The sequence below is a fragment of the Phasianus colchicus genome, chromosome 8 (assembly GCF_987193195.1).
Source record: "Phasianus colchicus chromosome 8, bPhaCol1.hap1.1, whole genome shotgun sequence".
NCBI lineage: Eukaryota > Metazoa > Chordata > Aves > Galliformes > Phasianidae > Phasianus > Phasianus colchicus.
The window spans coordinates 1725302-1741753 of NC_143443.1; the positions used below are offsets into that span (position 1 = coordinate 1725302).

Consider the following 16452-nt stretch of genomic DNA (forward strand, 5'->3'; position numbering starts at 1 on the left):
TGATGGATGCAACTTGTGTTTCTTTATATGTTGATGTAAGACTTTCCTCTTTCTGAAGAGCTGCTGTTTTCCTGTAGTGTAACACTGGTTCTGTTCTGCTCTCGTGGTGGTAGCACTGGTGCACAGGCATTGAAGCAATAAGAAGCAATTAACATGCTTATGATATTACAAGAGGCAGTAGAAAAGACTGTCACAACCTGTAGGGCTGTCTGTCATCTTACACATGGTTTCAAGTCCCTGTATTGTGTCTTACATGAGATACAGGGTAGAACGCTCAGACCATACTGCAGAGCCATGTATTGGCTCTTTTTTTTTTTATTCAGGTAGTCTTAAAAAAGGATATTGCAAAGCAAATGCTAGGTTAATTGCCATACATAATTGCATTATAGTAGAGAAAAGAATTGTAACTAGCCCGGGAATTAAAGCCAACCATTTAGCTGGAGGAAGGTCTGATTTCTATGATTCGTTGAATTAATTTAATTTAGTGTAAAATTTTATTCAGCTTGTAAGAGAGCTCGTCTTCCGAAACTTTGGTGGGGGATAAAGGAAGTTTGAGATGATGCCAGCTTAAGCAGTGCAGTGATGTGTGCTGTGTAAGGGGAGCAGCCTGACAGCTTTTTATTTACAGTAAAAGCAGATAAGATCCAGCTGCTACAGCTAATAGTTGTTCCTTTTTTAAAAAAAGAAGTCAGGCCTATCTCTTTGTCTCACTGATGATCTATGGTACTTAAATAATGTGCACCTGTGCTCTGACTGCAGTTCCCTGGTGTTCTGGCTCACCTGCTCCTCCTTGTGCCTGTCCTGCCAGGTGCCAGTGGTGGAACACAGCCTTGAAGTTGCCAATAGGATCTGCCCATTTGACCCCAAATTGTTTCCAGTTGCACAGTCACATATCTAATACTGCAGTAGAGACAAATGGCTGGCCATGAAACTTCATTTGTGTTGAAAGCCCTCAGCTGTGTCCAACTTAAGTTTGGATACCCTTAACTCTAAGAGTTGCAGTGGCTGCTGCATCTCTCCTTGCATCATCAGTCCAGCTCCTCCATCTGTGTGTGCCAGGAAGGGCACCCCCAAACTTATTCAGAACACAGCAAAGCTATAGAATGCCTCATCCCTGGAATGCTCAAGGCCAGATTGGTTGGGGCCCTGGGCAGCCTGATCTGGTGGGGATAACCACAGCAGGGGGATTGGACTAGTTGATTTTTCAGATTCTTTCTAACCTGAGTCACTCCCTCATTCTATGATTCTGTGAAGCTGAAGGGCAGCTCTGTTCCTTACCAGCAGTCATACTGAAATGGTGTTGTGCTGTGTGGGGATCTCACAAATATCTCTGCTTGAAGTCATTGCCCCCTACGCCCTGTGCTCTTCCCCTCGCAAATAACATTGGTATGTTTGCATCTTGTGTGTTCTTGACTATGTTAAAGCAGTCTGAGCATCACTCGTGTTCTGATCTGCTTCGCTCCTTGTCCCTGTGAAAGGGAGAAGGAAATGCCTTATGTTCCCAGCAGCATTTACTTCTTGCTGTAGTATTCCTGACCGTAACTTGCAGGGAGCTGGCATTTTCACTCACTAGCTATTTCTATTTCCCTTCCAGTGCATTACCTCTTTCTGATGTCCCACAGAACAATAAGGACTTAACCACTGACTTCAATGGGGAAAAAAAAAAAAAGCATCAGTAATATATCTTTCAGCTTGTTTTTTCCTTATTATTTCTCCTCTTTTTCTCAGCTGATCGACCCTTCCCCCTTAGTTCTTTTTTCTTTATTCTCAACCCTGATTTTTTTTTCCTTCCATCTGAGGTTTTAGCAGTGCTCGAAGTTGGTCATCACCAGTACTGAAGTACTTTGGGGCAGTAAATAACCTTTTTGATTAGCCAAGGGCTTAACTCTCCATATGGTGTCAGAACCAGGGTGTGGTTGTGGCTGTAGGTGCACCTTGTGTTCCTATGGGAAATACTCTCCTTGTTTTCCTTAACTTCATTTGTGTGAAAACTGCAGCTTTTACCTGGTGTGGTGCTTATAATGCAAGGGAATCTGCCACATGGTTCCACTTCCAAGTGACTTTGGCTGCAGGTGCCTTAGATGCACATAAAGCCTCCGTGTCCTTTCCAGTGCTTTGTTTTTAACAGTGACTGCTTTGCATCATGACCAGCTCACATGGCCAAAGGTCACCTGGCTGCAGTGACCCGTGTTTTTCTGCTTGATTACACCATCAAGATGCTTTGACATGTGGGTAAACTACATTGCTGTAGTGGTTCTGCAGCATAGGGAAAGCACGTGCTGATCAGCATCTCTGAAGATATTGAATTTTATTCATAATCAAAATAATGGAGCAGTTTTACTAACCTGGGACCAGAGCACAGGGGAGAAATCCAAGTTTATTGGCCTCGACTGTGCAAAAGTTTGACCAGAGGACATTGTGCTTTTGAAAATTCATCACGCTCGTATGGGCTTGAATGCTAATAGGGGAACAGTAAATGGCAAGATGCTTAAAGATAATGTTACTGCCTAGTAACAATGAGTGCTGGAGGGGAGAGGAAAAGCAGTGGCATAGAAAACTGCACACCTGGTTTCAGCAGTGAAAGTTGCTTGTGCTGAGAATTTTTCACACAATGTGCATACACATGCTGAATGCTTGTTTTAGGGTGTGACATGCTGTTAGCTCCAATTTCCATGTGCATACAAACCTTATTTTGGAAACAGCTGTTAAAGGGCATCTTCCCCTGCTGGTTTGTTTAACAGAAGGACCTAACCACTGCTAAGCAAAAAAATACTAATTCTGAAAGCAGCTTGTGCAATGAGAGACAAATAAAAAGCACAGAGATGGACGAGAATCAATCCCTTTTCCAGTAGCAATATCCAGTTTTCTGCTGTTGGCCAGTGGGAGCAATGCATGTGGATTTATAAAAAGGGATGTCTGTGTGGGAGCACGTCTTTTGGGTTTACTTCACTGGAGACTCAAACAAATGAGTTAGAATAAGGTTTACCCTTTCTTTCCTCTTCATCTCTTTGCCCATCTTCATGTTGCCCGAAGACCAGACATCACAGTTTCATATTTTGTTTCATTTCAGAACTCAGCAAGTTGAAAAGAATAAGAAAGGCTTCTATAGGCACATTAGGTGGAAAAGGAAAGTCCAGGAGGGCATAGGCTCCCAGCTGAGTAACACAGGCAGGCTAGTAAAAACAGACAGAAAGCAGGCTGAGATACTTAACTTTTTGCTTCAGTCTTTACTAACAGCTGCTCTACACGCAGCCCTCGAGCAGACAGTTCAGAAGGAAGGGGCTGGGGCAGTGATGTCCCTCCTGCTGTATGTGAAAATCAGGTTCTCAACCGCCTGAGGAACCTGAACGTCCATAAGTCGATGGGTCCTGATGAGATGCATTCCAGAACCCTCAGGAAGTTGGCTGCTCTAGTCTCCAAGTCACTCTTGATGATATTTGAGAAGTCAGGATGGTCAGGTGAATTCCCTGGTGACTGGAAAAGGCGATGTCACACCCATTTTTAAAAAGAGTAGAAAAAATGAACCAGGTAACTACTGACATGTCTCACTTCAGTGCCAAGAAAGATCCAGGAGCAGAGCCTCATGGAAGCTATGCTGATGTGGGGGAGAGAGAGAGAGGTGATACAGGACCTCACCAAGAGTAAGTTTTGCCTGACCCACCCTAGTGGCTTTTTATGATGGCGTAACTACATCAGTGGACAGGGGAAGAGCCACTGATGTCATCTATCTGGACTTCAGTAAGGCCTTTGACACTGTCCTCCATATCATCCCTCTCTCCACATTGGGAAGATAAGGATTTGATGGGTGGCTTGTTCCATGGATGAGGAACTGGTTGCAAGGTCATACCACAGAGTGGTGGTCAATGGTTTGATCTGCAGGTGGAGATCAGTGATGAGTGGTGTCCCTCAAGAGTGACTACTGGGATTGATGCTCTTTAACATCTTCATCAATGACACATTGGCAGTGGGATTGAGTTGCACCCTCTGAAAGTCTGTAGATGATACTGAGCTGTGGGGTATGGTTGACACACCTGAAGGACAGGATACCATTCAGAGAGACCTAAACAGGCTTAAGTAGTGGGCCCCTAAGAACCTCATGATGTTCAGCAAATCCAAGTGAAAAGTCTTGTGCCTGGATCATGACAACCCCCACTGTCAGTACAAGCTGAGGGATGTGACGATACGGGACAGCCCTACCAAAATGGACCTGGGGGTACTGGTGGATGGGAAGCTGGACATGAGCCAGCACTGAAAGCCAACCATATCGTGGGCTGCATCCAAAGCAGCATGGCCAGCAGGGTGAGGGAGGTGATCCTGCCCCTCTGCTCTGTGCTGGTGAGACCTCACCTGGAGCACTGTGTCCAGATGTGGAGTCCTCAGTGCAGGAGAGACACGGACCTGTTGGAGTGCATCCAGAGAAGGGCCACAAAAATGATCCAAGGATGGAACACCTCTCCTATGAGGACAGGCTGAGAGAGCTGGGGCTGTGCAGCCTGGAGAAGAGAAGGCTCTGGGGAGGCCTGAGAGCAGCCTCAGTATCTAAAAGGGAGCTACAGGAAAGAAGCAGACAGACTCTTTAGTAGGATCTGTGTGATAGGACAAGGGGAAATGGTTTCAAACTAAAGGAAGGGGAAATTTAGATTGGATGTAAGGAAAAAGTATTTCACAATAATGATAGTGAAGCAGTGGCACAGGTTGTACAGAGATGCGATGGTGCCCTGTCCCTGAGGTCAGGCTGGACAAGACCTGGGCACCTGATGGAGCTGTAGAGGCCCTGTTCACTGCAGGGGAGTTGGACTAGGTAACTTTTAACCGTCCCTTCTAACTTAGAAGATTCTATGTAAAAATTTCAAACAAGTTGAATTCTTTGCCAAAAAAAAAGTTCAGGAGAGATTTTTGAGACACTAGACTTAAACTTCGTATACGCATTGCATGCAGTTTTTCCAAAAAGTTGAAGTAAAGATTGAAGTGTTCTGTTCCAAGACAAACTAAGATGAAATACATTGATCTTCCTGATAAATTGGATGAGTTTTAAGATGCAGTGTCAAGCTCCATACCTTTGTGCAGAGGCGTCAGGTTGTAATAATGCCCAGCAGAAAGCCCTGCCAGTTGCTGTGTGAGTTATCCAGCCCAGGGTGTAACCCTTGGGAGTCCTTCACCTTGAGGGTGAATAGCTACTCCATTTCAATTGACATGTTTTTTTTTCCAAGTGTTGCTCCACAGGAAGCCTTAGCTGAAGTTTGAGCTGAAGAGTACTTAGACAGTGTGACCCGTGAGATAGGAGTATGCTGGAGAAGTGCTCAGGTCCATCACCGGGCTTGCTTTTTTTGGCCCTTTTGCTTGCCTACATTGTCCATCTAGAACCCCTAGGAGTTTATCAAGCACAGTATTTTATTCTGCTGTTGCTGTGTGGGGGTCAGAGGCTGAAGAGTTGCTTGCTGTTCTCCTGGGGATGCTGTATACAGATGTGTGTATTCAGTGCTCTTAGTTGTGCAGAATCTTTCTTGCTGCTTTACTGCAGGGATGGAACTGACTCCTCGTATCATGGGAAGTTCATGTGCAGCAACTGGGAGAAGGAAAGTTCATCTAGAAGACTTGATTTTTCTCTTGTCCAGGAATCTTTATCTGCTCCTTTCTCACTGCAGTTGATGTGTTTTGTTCAGATACACTTTGGTGCAGTGCATTTAATAGTCCGTCTTTAAGCTCTCGTATGGGCAAAACCCAATGCACTTGGATTACTTCCACAAGTATTTATAGATAGATAACACAGCAGAGCAACTGATGGGAGAACGCTCCTGTTTTAGGAGAGAGAAAGAAATAATTGCATATGAGACAGCTGTAACTCCGTGCCTGATGCCACTGTCGAAGGAAGCCTGTGGACCAGCAACCCCCTATGCACATGCATCCAGAGGGGCAGGTGAGCAGTAGGGCTTGCTTTGAGGGTGTTCACTAACACCTGCATTGAGTACATCTGTTCACCTAGGAAATAAAATTAAACCAAGTTGCTGTAGGAAGGCATCAAGATAAACAGTGCATCCTTGGAGAGAAAGAAATAAAATCCCCAACCTGTACAGTCATCAAGTATTTGCTCAGACGTGCATCACTTGAGCAGTTCTGTGGGTCTCCATTATGCTGAGCTGTAGCGCGGTGCTGTATGTTTGAGGGAGATTAAAAAAGAAAAAAATTAAGCTCTTTATATCAAAGAAGTGAAGTGTTTATTCCCAGGAAATCCAGAGAAAGCCTTCAGAAATGTTGATCTCATTTTGGCACTGAGATCTTGGGTTTGGAGTGCAAACAATAGCTTTGTTGTTACTCAAAAAAAACAACCAAACAAAAACCCACCAGGCAAAGGTTGATTTTTATAATGGGATGTAGTAATCATTTTCGCAGCTTTGTGCATAGTGTCATGCGGTGGTTTTAGAAATGATACAAAAGCAGCATCTTCTTGGCATTGGTGACCTTGCAGGCAAAGCCCTTTCTGTGGCTTATGGATGATTAATGGAGCACATGTTCATACCAGCTCTGTGTGGAGGGTAGGGTGTCCATTCTGCTTTTCAGTATTTCTTTAGCCCATTTGAATACTGTATTATGAGAAGCGTGATTTTGGAAAGGATGTGACTGTAGCTAGAAGAACTCATTTGCTTAAGCTGTGGATGGAGTGCCATCTTTTCTGTCAGCTGATGGTGTAAACATCACATCTTCACAGGTCTTCAGGACTTCCTGCTTGTGGACAGCATCTTATCGTAGAACCACGGAATCATTAAGGTTGGAAAAGACCTCTAAGATCATCAAGTCTAACTGTCAACCCATTGGCACCATGCCCACCCAGGCATGTCCCTCAGTGCCACATCTCCATGTTTCTTGAGCAGCACTCGGGGCAGCGACTCCACTGCCTCCCTGGGCAGCCTGTTCCAATAACTCACCACCATTTCTGAGGCATTTTTCGTAATATCCAACCTGAACCTCCCCTGGCACCAGCTGAGAGCATCATCTCTCTTCCTGGGAGCAGAGGCCAACTCCCACCTCACCATAACATGCTTTCGGGTAGTTGTAGAGAGTGATAAGGTCAGTCCTGAGGACTCCTCCACTGAAGCATCTTCTCCAGACTGAATCATCTCAGCTCCTCAGCTGTTTCCCATAAAACTTGTGCTCCACACCCCTCACAGCTCTGCTGCCCTTCTCAGGACACGCTCCAGTCCTCCACATCCTTATAGTGAGGGGCCCAGCACTGAACACAGCACTGAGATGCGGCCTCGCCAAGGCTGAGTACAGAGGGATTATCATTTCCTTGCTGCTGCTGGCTGTGCTATTTCTGATACAAGGCAGGATGCCGTTGGCCTTCTTGGCCACCTGGGCACACTGCTGGCTCGTGTTCAGTGGCTGTGGCACATCTGGGAGGATCCAGGAGCCTGTTGCCCACCAGTGTTTTTGAAACCATCTGCATTTCCAGTTCAGGATGGGTTTACAGCTGGAGGTATCTCAGCTCTTATGGTGCATGAGAAAGATGAGCCTGCAGGGAACTGGGCACAGAGGATGAATATCAACGTGTATTAATTTTTCCTAGGTTGTGGGGAAAAATCAGTTTCCTCTGCAGGTTTTCCAGGCTAGCAGAGAGGGAAGCAGTGAAGCTGATGTTTCAGAGCAAAGACAAGTACTGTTTTCTGGTACTCCTCATAGCATTCCAATGTGGCTCAACCTCCTACCTTTTTGTTTTTGTCCCATTTACTACTGCTCTCCAGTTCTCCCCCTGGACTTGCTATCGCCTTCCAGTCCTATCCATTTTATCTTTGAAATTCAAGGGAATCAACGACAGCTTTGCTTTGCTGTCCTTCCTCCCCAAAAGAGGGGCTATACAGGCATTTCCTCACGGTACTCAATCTGCGTAAATTCACCTATGTGTCATTCATCTCTGCTTTGTTTTCAGTAGCAGTCACATGCTGTTGTGCCCACGCACGAGGAAGTTGCTGTCATCTCAGTGTGTCTGTCCTGCTGCTGCTGCCGAGCTGTTTGCAGTCCTCCTGGTCCTGGAACATAAGGCAGTGAGATAGCTAACGCAGTGCACTTCATTAGCAGCTGCTATTTGTTGAGCCCTCCTAAGCTGTTCTCCAAAGAGCTTTCTGCTGTTTTATTCCTGTTAGCAAAAAAGCATGGACTAAAAATCTTGTACTCCTCTAGTTGTCAGTGTTTTGTTTCCATTTGGGTTAATTTGCTCGGGAAGTGGGCAGGTTTTGGAAAATCAACATTAAAGCAGAATGTGGCTTGTTTTCATCCATGAAGCTGTGATAGCATGTGCCATCACCCTGGGGCAGGTTTGCATAGGCGATGCAGGAGTCCTCCTGATAATTTGGGCATCCTTGATATTTGCTAGGGTCTCACAGTACATTCCTTGTGCCTGGGGATGCCCTTCTGGCTGTAAACTTCTTGTTGTGGTGTCAGCCTCTTGTGGCATGTTCCCATTCCCTACAAACTTGGTGTTTCAGGAGGGTGGTAAAAATATTCCATCTCCTTCCCTTTCGTCTCCCACCATCTGCTGTGGCTACAGGAATGTACCGAGAGGCTGCACGCTTTTGGGCACAGGAATTCAACAAAGCTATAAATAGAAGTGTTTGTTGTATATTGTGCAAAATCTGTTTTCTGTACCCAAACCTGTAGCTTTTACTCGAGCTGCCTCCCTAACTGCTTCCCTTTCTTGAGTAGCCCCAAGCATGTGAGAAGTGAGAGTGACAGAAATCCATCATCGTGTCACTCCTAATAGCCCCCTTGGCATGGCAACTCGTGTCTGGAAGACGCAGCCTGCTTTGAGCCTTGAGCATACATGTTTATGGCAAATAGACCTGAGCACTAGGGGAGGCTCTTGGTGTCTGGGTTTGCATGCTGCTTTCTCTGCTGCCTCCACTCCCCTTCCATAACCTCAATACTCAGTGTTCAGATTTCTTTATTTAAAGTATAGTCTTGTAAACTTCAAATATATGTGCAAGACAAGCATTGAGATGTATTTTTTTCAAGAAGCAGGCTAAAGATGAATTTGGCTATGATAGTCCTATAAATAAATGACAGGCTGGTTTAAAAATGATTCAGAAAATCACAGAATGTCCTGGATTGAAAAGGCCCACAATGCTCATCCAGTTTCAACCCCCTGCTGTGTGCAGGGTCGCCAACCAGCAGACCAGGCTGCCCAGAGCCACATCCAGCCTGGCCTTGAATGCCTGCAGGGATGGGGCATCCACAGCCTCCTTGGGCAACCTGTTCCAGTGCCTCACCACCCTCTGGGTGTGAAAAACTTCCTCCTCATATCCAACCTAAACCTCCCCTGTCTCTGTTTAAGACCATTTCAAATGGTTTTAAACAAATAGTATTGTTGAATCATATGTAACCTGTGTATTTCTTCATCAGGAATCAGGAACATATCATTTATTAATGTGCTGAATCAGCTGCCTCTGCAGTATACTCTTGAGCAGCATTTTGACTACAAATTTATATAAAATCATGTATAATCGCATTCTCTTTCCACGTATAAGCAAGTTCATCTTTTCAAGTTGACCATGATGTGAAATTATTGTAGTTATTTATGCATTAACTGCTCAATGCAACCATATAGTTATTTGATCCTTCTGCCAGAGGAAAACATTCCTCGTGTAATCATCTGGAGATGGGAGCATATGGCACTTTCTATTCATTTCAGAGGAATGGATCATCCTCTTATTTCTCCAGGAGCTTTTGCCACAGGTGCTGTGTTGCCTGGAAAAAAACAAACCCAGTTGGCTCAGAGCCTTTTATTTCACAGAACTGATTTCCTGAAGTGTTGATGCACAGATTTCTTTTCATCCATTCCCTTGAAAACCTCTGGTAGCTAAACCTCTGTCTTCTCTGTTTGCCTGCAATTGAGTAACACCATTTTCTTTTCTTTTTTTTTTTTTTTTTTTACTGTCTGGATTTCTTTCCCTGCACTTGTAGACAAAGAATGAAGAAAGAAAGCAGGGAGAACTCAATCCAGCAAATAGCTACAATACATCAATTGTTGCAAGATTAAAAACCTCTCTGTATCTGCAAATAATAACCAGAAAAAGAAGAGCTGTTACTGTAGGATCCTTTTGTATCCGTAGGAAGGTTCCCAGCAAGTTTTCTGATGTAACAAATTGTTTTGGTTTTGTTTTGTTTTTCTCAGTTTTAAATCAGGAAATACATTTTCCTCGCTTCTTAGCAAATTCAGTGTCAGAACAGTACAAAGATGTGGAGAGAACTGAGCATGGTCACAGCTTGTGGTGGGTGCTAGGCTTTAATTCAAGTGGCCTGAGGTGACAGATTCAAGTGAGAGTCTCATTTTGGTAAAGACTTGCCGAGCAATGCATGGTTTGGATGCAATTAATAGATAATGAAAGCTGTAAAAAGCTCTTCTATAAATACACTGCAACAAATACTTAAAGATCACAGATGCCCATTTTGCTTTTAACTAAGCAAAGTTGTGAAACTCGATGTGTTTCCGATGCTGGCTCTCTAATTGCATTAGTGGAATGAACAGTCTCTCTTTGTACGAGCATAAACTGGATGAAATACTAACAATTAATTAGAAGGCTGGAAATAGTAGCTGGAGACCACAGAGCAAGCTGATCCAGTTTGTGTCCCGAGGGAAGAAGGCGCCCATGCAGGTTGTGGTTGGCTGCTGATGGCTGGAAGTGCTGCTTGTGCCAATTCTCTCCTGCTGCCCTGCTCTTCTCCCTTGTGTTTTCATTCTCCTCAGCTTCTTCTCCCAAGGAGATCAGTGTGTTGTTTGTGCAGCAAAGCAGAGGTGCTTTGTGCCCTGCTTGCAATGCTTGTGCCCTGGAGCCATTGATGGCTGCTGACCGCCCAGATGTGCTGCTCAGTTTTTGGGTCCCTGTGGCCATGTCATAAGTCACAGTCCCAACATGCATCCCGAGCACTAAGAGCTGCTGGTGGGGCTGTTTTCCATGCAGATGCATGAAGCTGCTTGGTGTAAACAGCAAGTGCTGAAAGCTATCAGAAAGCTCTTGGTTTTGGAGAGGGCTTGTTTGTTTGTTTGCTTTATTTCCCCCTCCATTCTCACCCAGAGTAATTGGAAAGCATCACCAGAAACCGTTCTGGCACTTGTGATTAAAGCACAGCATAAATTTACAGTGGATATCTGCAGCCCTTTGAATATTATCCTGTGATTTGTTCTTAAATTGATGCTGCTATGTGAGTTAAAAAAAAAAAAGAAAAAGACATAATACAAACATGACAACAAGGTCTGCATGTTTCTAAGGATGGAGTTTTGGTAAAATCTCAATTTCCAAACTCCAAGCAGGTATTTCATTCTACCACTGCAGGCAGAAGGGAGCCCATCTTTCAGCTGTGCTCCGTGTGCTGTTCCTCAGACATCTTTGCTTTCCCTCTCTCCTGTAGAATGTTTGCTGTGTTTTGGTATGTGAGTGAGGACCACTGCCTTCGTGGGGCATTGCTCAGATGTAAAACCTTCATGTTTGTCCCTGTGTAACTCACTAGAGCATCAGCCTTACAAATAGCAAGTAGTTTGTGGTAGTGGGTATGGTTTAAACAAGAAGATAGCTTGCTTTAATTATCTTTGCAGCAGGGAAAGTGCAAGTGATTCAAACCAAGCTTCTCTTGTTTTGCTGTTGTTGAATGTTGCTGTTTATTGATGGTAGGGAGCATCAAATCTGGGGTGCTTTGCCTTGACTCTCCTTCTGTAGCATGGTATAACCAGGAACGGACCTCAGACATCTACTATAATTTTAGTATGCTATTAAACATTCTGTATTTTAAATAGCATCCATTAAAATTATCAAATTAAAGCACTTTTTCTTCCTCGAAAAAAGCACACTGACCTTATCATTACAATAAAAGCTGCTAATTTGTTTTCCTGACAGAAAAATTAAAACTTTTTTTTTTTTTTCTTTTGATCAGGAATTCAGTTTCTCTGAGAATTTTGTTTCAGCTAATTACATTTTTTTCCCCACTCAACTCCGCATGAAGATCCGGGTATGCCTTTCCTAGAATATTAAAAAGCTGTCCTCGAGGGGAGACCTGGATTTGGGGATTTAGCTGGGCTGCTGCTGCCAGCATCTAAGCATGTTTTGGGTAATGGAAGCAACAGCAAAAGTCTGCACACCAGTGAGATGCCAAGGGCCTGGTTCCCTCACCTCTTGCTTTCTTCATCATGGAATCATCATCATGGACCCATAGAATGGCCTGGGTTGAAAAGGACCACAATGACCATCTAACTTCAACCCCCTGCTATGTGCAGGTCGCCAACCAGCAGACCAGGCTGCCCAGAGCCACATCCAGCCTGGCCTTGAATGCCTGCAGGGATGGGGCATCCACAGCCTCCTTGGGCAACCTGTTCCAGTGCCTCACCACCCTCTGGGTGTGAAAAACTTCCTCCTAGTATCTAACCTAAATCTCCTCTGTCTCAGTTTAAGACCATCCCCCCTTGTCCTATCATTGTTCACTTGTTAGCAGCATTCGTTAAAGCATCATTTTTGAGAAGCAGCATGATGATATGAATGAATGGGTCTGAAAGCTCCCTTCAAACAGTGCCTGAAGGGAAAGGCTGGTGGAGCCCAGAGCTGAAGCATGGGAGCTGCAGTTCGGTAGAGCTTTTGTAATGTGTTTTCAAATCCAATGTAAAAGTTTCTGAAGGAAACTCGTTCAGGCTTCCAGATCAACCCTGACGGTGTGAATAACTGATGTAGCTGGTTTTTCAGGCAGGAAATGAGAGCATTACTGTGGAACGGTGGGTACATGTGACTGTGGAAGAGAGTAGTTTTTTTTGCTGGTTGCGTAAGTAACAGGCACCAATGCTCAGTTCTCCTTTGTTTTTCATGGCTGGATCTCAGCAATCAATTCTTCTGAGGTGCTCTGTAGCCGGGCCGTATGAGGATCGATACATCTGAATATCCTGTGTGTTGGGAGAGAAAAATGTGAATTATTGATAGCTCTTTGTAACCATAACTGTGCCTTTTCCTCTCTGTTAGGCATTGCTAGTGCTCTCCCAGGCGACTTGCTGCAGTTTGATTCAGCAACTTGTGCCCCTGTTTGCATTTAGCAGGTGATCCAGATTATAAAGGAGCAGGGATTGGCATCTCCCCCTAATGAAGCCAAGAAAACAAAAGGTAGATGTTTTCAACATTGAGTCCAATAAATGTCAAACCTGTGGTAAATCTAAGCACACCAAATTCTTAATAAAACATAACGCTGGAGCAAGAAACCCAGATGTTCTTTTCCCAACAATTCTTCTTCAACAAAACTCTTCTTTACGTTGCTCAAAGCTGGTGTTTGATGGAGCATTCCAGGACGGTTGGCTGTTGCCAGTTTACCATTGCCATCTGCACAAAGCAAAAAGAAAAAACAAATTTGTGCTTCTGCAGGAGAGGGGAAGTCTTTTGCAAGCAACAGATTCTGCACCCTTTCACTTGTTTGTTATTTTTTAATAATGAATTGCAAGTCGCTATTTTTGCTGGAAGCTGAAACACGGTTGGGTTCTAATTATGATTTTCCCCCTTCGTTTTGCTGTTCAGCAGCCTTCAGTGCTTTCACCCCATTACTGTTAAGTGGCTTTGAAACACGTCTTTCCCACCTCCATTTACAAAGGCAGATCGTTTTGCTTGACTAGGAAGGTGTCTGTGATTTATTTTTAACAGCCTATAATTTTGTGGGCACAATTTGGCTCACCACTGTGTTCTTCTAACACCACTCGTTCTGGATATTCTGTAGCAATTTTTTGATTCAAACAGGCATAAAATCCGAATATTCTCATCTCTGTGTTTTCTTAAATCATTTGAGGATTGCATTGAGGGCTTTTGCCCTCACAAACAAAAAATCCAACAAACGTTCAACCCAAATCTGGCTCTCAGCCATCGTTTTGAACCATTTTGTTTTGCACCCCCAAGCCATTCACTTAACCTCAATCCCCCTCATTCCTCCTCATCTAGCAGTCTTCACTCAAGCACTGACATAAAAGCAGGGATTACAGCTTGGTAGGTAGTAACACATAGCAACTGTTTCCAGATTGCTTGATACCACCAAGGCACTGCTGTTAATTTTAGGTCCTTGTTAAACGCAGTATTTTTTTTTTTTTTTCTGATGAGGAGCATAGAAATTGTTACTTTACTGCAAAACAAGTGTTTTAAATGACTTTTCGAAGGTGAAGAAGCTGCAGAGGATAATCTCATGCTGGTTCTGCATCTGCTTGTTGACCACCGGTGATGGCATGGCTCTGCTCTGCTCTGCTGTGATTGAGGTTACAGTCAGGAGCAGAACTGAAAATGAGATGTCAGCTTCTACCGTGGCACATCCTCAGTTGGTCAAATGCAGAGAGGCGTTTTTAATCCCACTGGGTCCTGAAAATACACTAAAATGTGTAGCTTCTGGGGGCACCTTTGTGGGAAAGCATTTAACTGATGCCTTACCTTGGCCAGTGCAGCTGATGGAAAGGGTTGCATAATACCTCCATGCCTTTTGCTGCATTGAGTTACTCTCAATGTCGATTGCAGCTGGGTGTCTGCAGTGAGCCTGAAATGTGATGGCAGCTTGCTTTTCAGAAACAAGGAGTTAATGAAGACACATTCTTGTCGGTACAGCCAGGTACGTTCAGCTCTCCATGGCAGGCCCTTCATTAATACCCAACTCCTGCATGTGCAAGGACCCAGTGTGCTCAGGCTTACCAATTGGTGCAAGAGCTCTGAAGGCCTTTGCTGCAGGTCCCTACTCAGGCATTTCCACCTTGATACGCCTAATGAGAAGAAATGAGATCGTTTTCTCTTCTTGCATTTTTGGCAGTTGTCAATGCAAACGACGTATCTCTTCTGCCGGAGGAACGTTTTGCTTCTTGGTCATGGGAATACTTAATTTTCCCAATGAGGACTGATGTGCTCTGGGTTTATGCCACAGGGACATCTATCTGCATCAGGTCCTGCTGATTTTAACTGCAAACAGTCTGCCAAATCTTTCAGTGGTGATAAGGTGTGTTTCTGAGTGCGGGCCACCAGCTGTGCTCAGGAAGGCTTTCTGCAGCCTCCTGGGGAGCCTGAAGGTGTTATTGCAAAAGAAATGAAGCATGATTCAGAAATGCCCCTTAGTCTTATTTGTTTTTGTTATTAAGCTTATTTAGGTATATACATAACAAAGTTTGTACAAGATGATTGCTAAAAAAAGCCTTGCCTGCTGGAAGGCTTTCACAGTTATGTGTTTCAGTGTAGGTGGAAGGAGGTCTGGACTTAAATATATCGTTAGTTAAGGAAGAAAAATGATTATTTCTGGTCAGAGGTATACAGCAGCCTTGTTATTTCAAACTGTCTTTCTTTTGAGAAGCTATTGATGCTATTTTTAGTTGCTTTTCAAGTAAACACAATGATCAGTTTGATTGGAAATGGATTTGGCTTCTTTTTCCAGTTGGTTTGGGGCAGGGAGGCTTCAGTGTTAGTAGTAGAGTTGGTGAACACATATTCTCTGCTGCATTTTCCTAGGTCTGGCGTGAGTATCTTGTATCCAAGGGGACATCATGCATGCACTTCCTTCATTTCCCCCTTCACGAGAGCCTGCCCCCCATTTTTACTTTGAGAAGAGAAATAATAGCAACGTGTGAAAAGCGTTTTATGTGAAGGCAGACTTGAAAAAGAGCAAAGTTCTCTTCCACTGAGTAGGCATTTATAATTCTTCTTCTGCTTTGTCTGCCGTCAGGCAGTGAAGCTTTGGAAAGGTGCTTCTTTCCTTCTGCTTTATGCTTGGTAACAAATGGGGCACTTTTGATAAGTCTGAACATGGACGTGGTGTCTCTGGTTAAGCTTGCAACTAATCTGTATTGGCAGCTGGTGCCCTGTGCTTGTGATGGTTGACTCTTTGGTGTATTGAAAGGCTTTTGGTGTGGTGTGGTCATGAGAGAAGGAGGTAAAGCTCTTTGGTTTGCTGGAAAAGGTCTTTATTTAACATATGCTGATTCAAGATCTGCTGGGGCATTTTTGGTGGTAGAGTCTTATACTTAAATAGCCTTGAGGTCTGCAATAAGCTAGTAAGATGACTGAGTAATTAAGGTCTTAAAAATCAGCTTAGCTCTTCTGGATCTGCTTTGCAGTACTGTGTCTGGGGGCAATTCAGTTGTTCAGCCTTCTGGCTATGGCAAGCACATTACTCCTGTGTGTGGATGCCTAGGAGCCTAGGAATGCCTGTCTGCTGTCTGCAGTTACATGGGTTTTAATTAGCAGTGCTGCTTGGGAAGGGCTTTCTTCCTACACGCATCTTCAGAAGGAAGCTGAGTAGGTTTCAGTGTCCATAGAAGACTTTCTCCCACTTCCTTGGGCACTTGTTGCTGAAGAAGACACTCCTACAGACTGTGACTGCCTCTGGTGACAGCACTGAGTCCTGACAAGCTCAAATGAGTAGGAAATGCTGAACAACTTTAGCAATTGCCGGCTCCAGACCAGCCAAGAAACGCGAGTTAGC

General features: G+C 44.3%; 1 protein-coding gene and 1 long non-coding RNA gene across 6 annotated transcripts in view; both read left to right on the forward strand.

Moving 5' to 3' along the window:
• Positions 1-16452, forward strand: part of PRKG1 (protein kinase cGMP-dependent 1) — a 395197-nt gene that overhangs the window by 99480 nt on the left and 279265 nt on the right. The window lies entirely within an intron of this gene.
• Positions 1837-9862, forward strand: LOC116234761 (uncharacterized). 4 transcript variants are annotated; one of them, XR_016468624.1, is made up of 4 exons: positions 1837-3879; positions 5805-5917; positions 6707-6765; positions 7928-9862. It is a non-coding gene; the product is annotated as an uncharacterized LOC116234761 (long non-coding RNA). The 4 variants fall into 4 exon arrangements; XR_016468625.1 differs by having other exon boundaries at positions 1839-3840; XR_016468626.1 differs by having other exon boundaries at positions 1840-3738.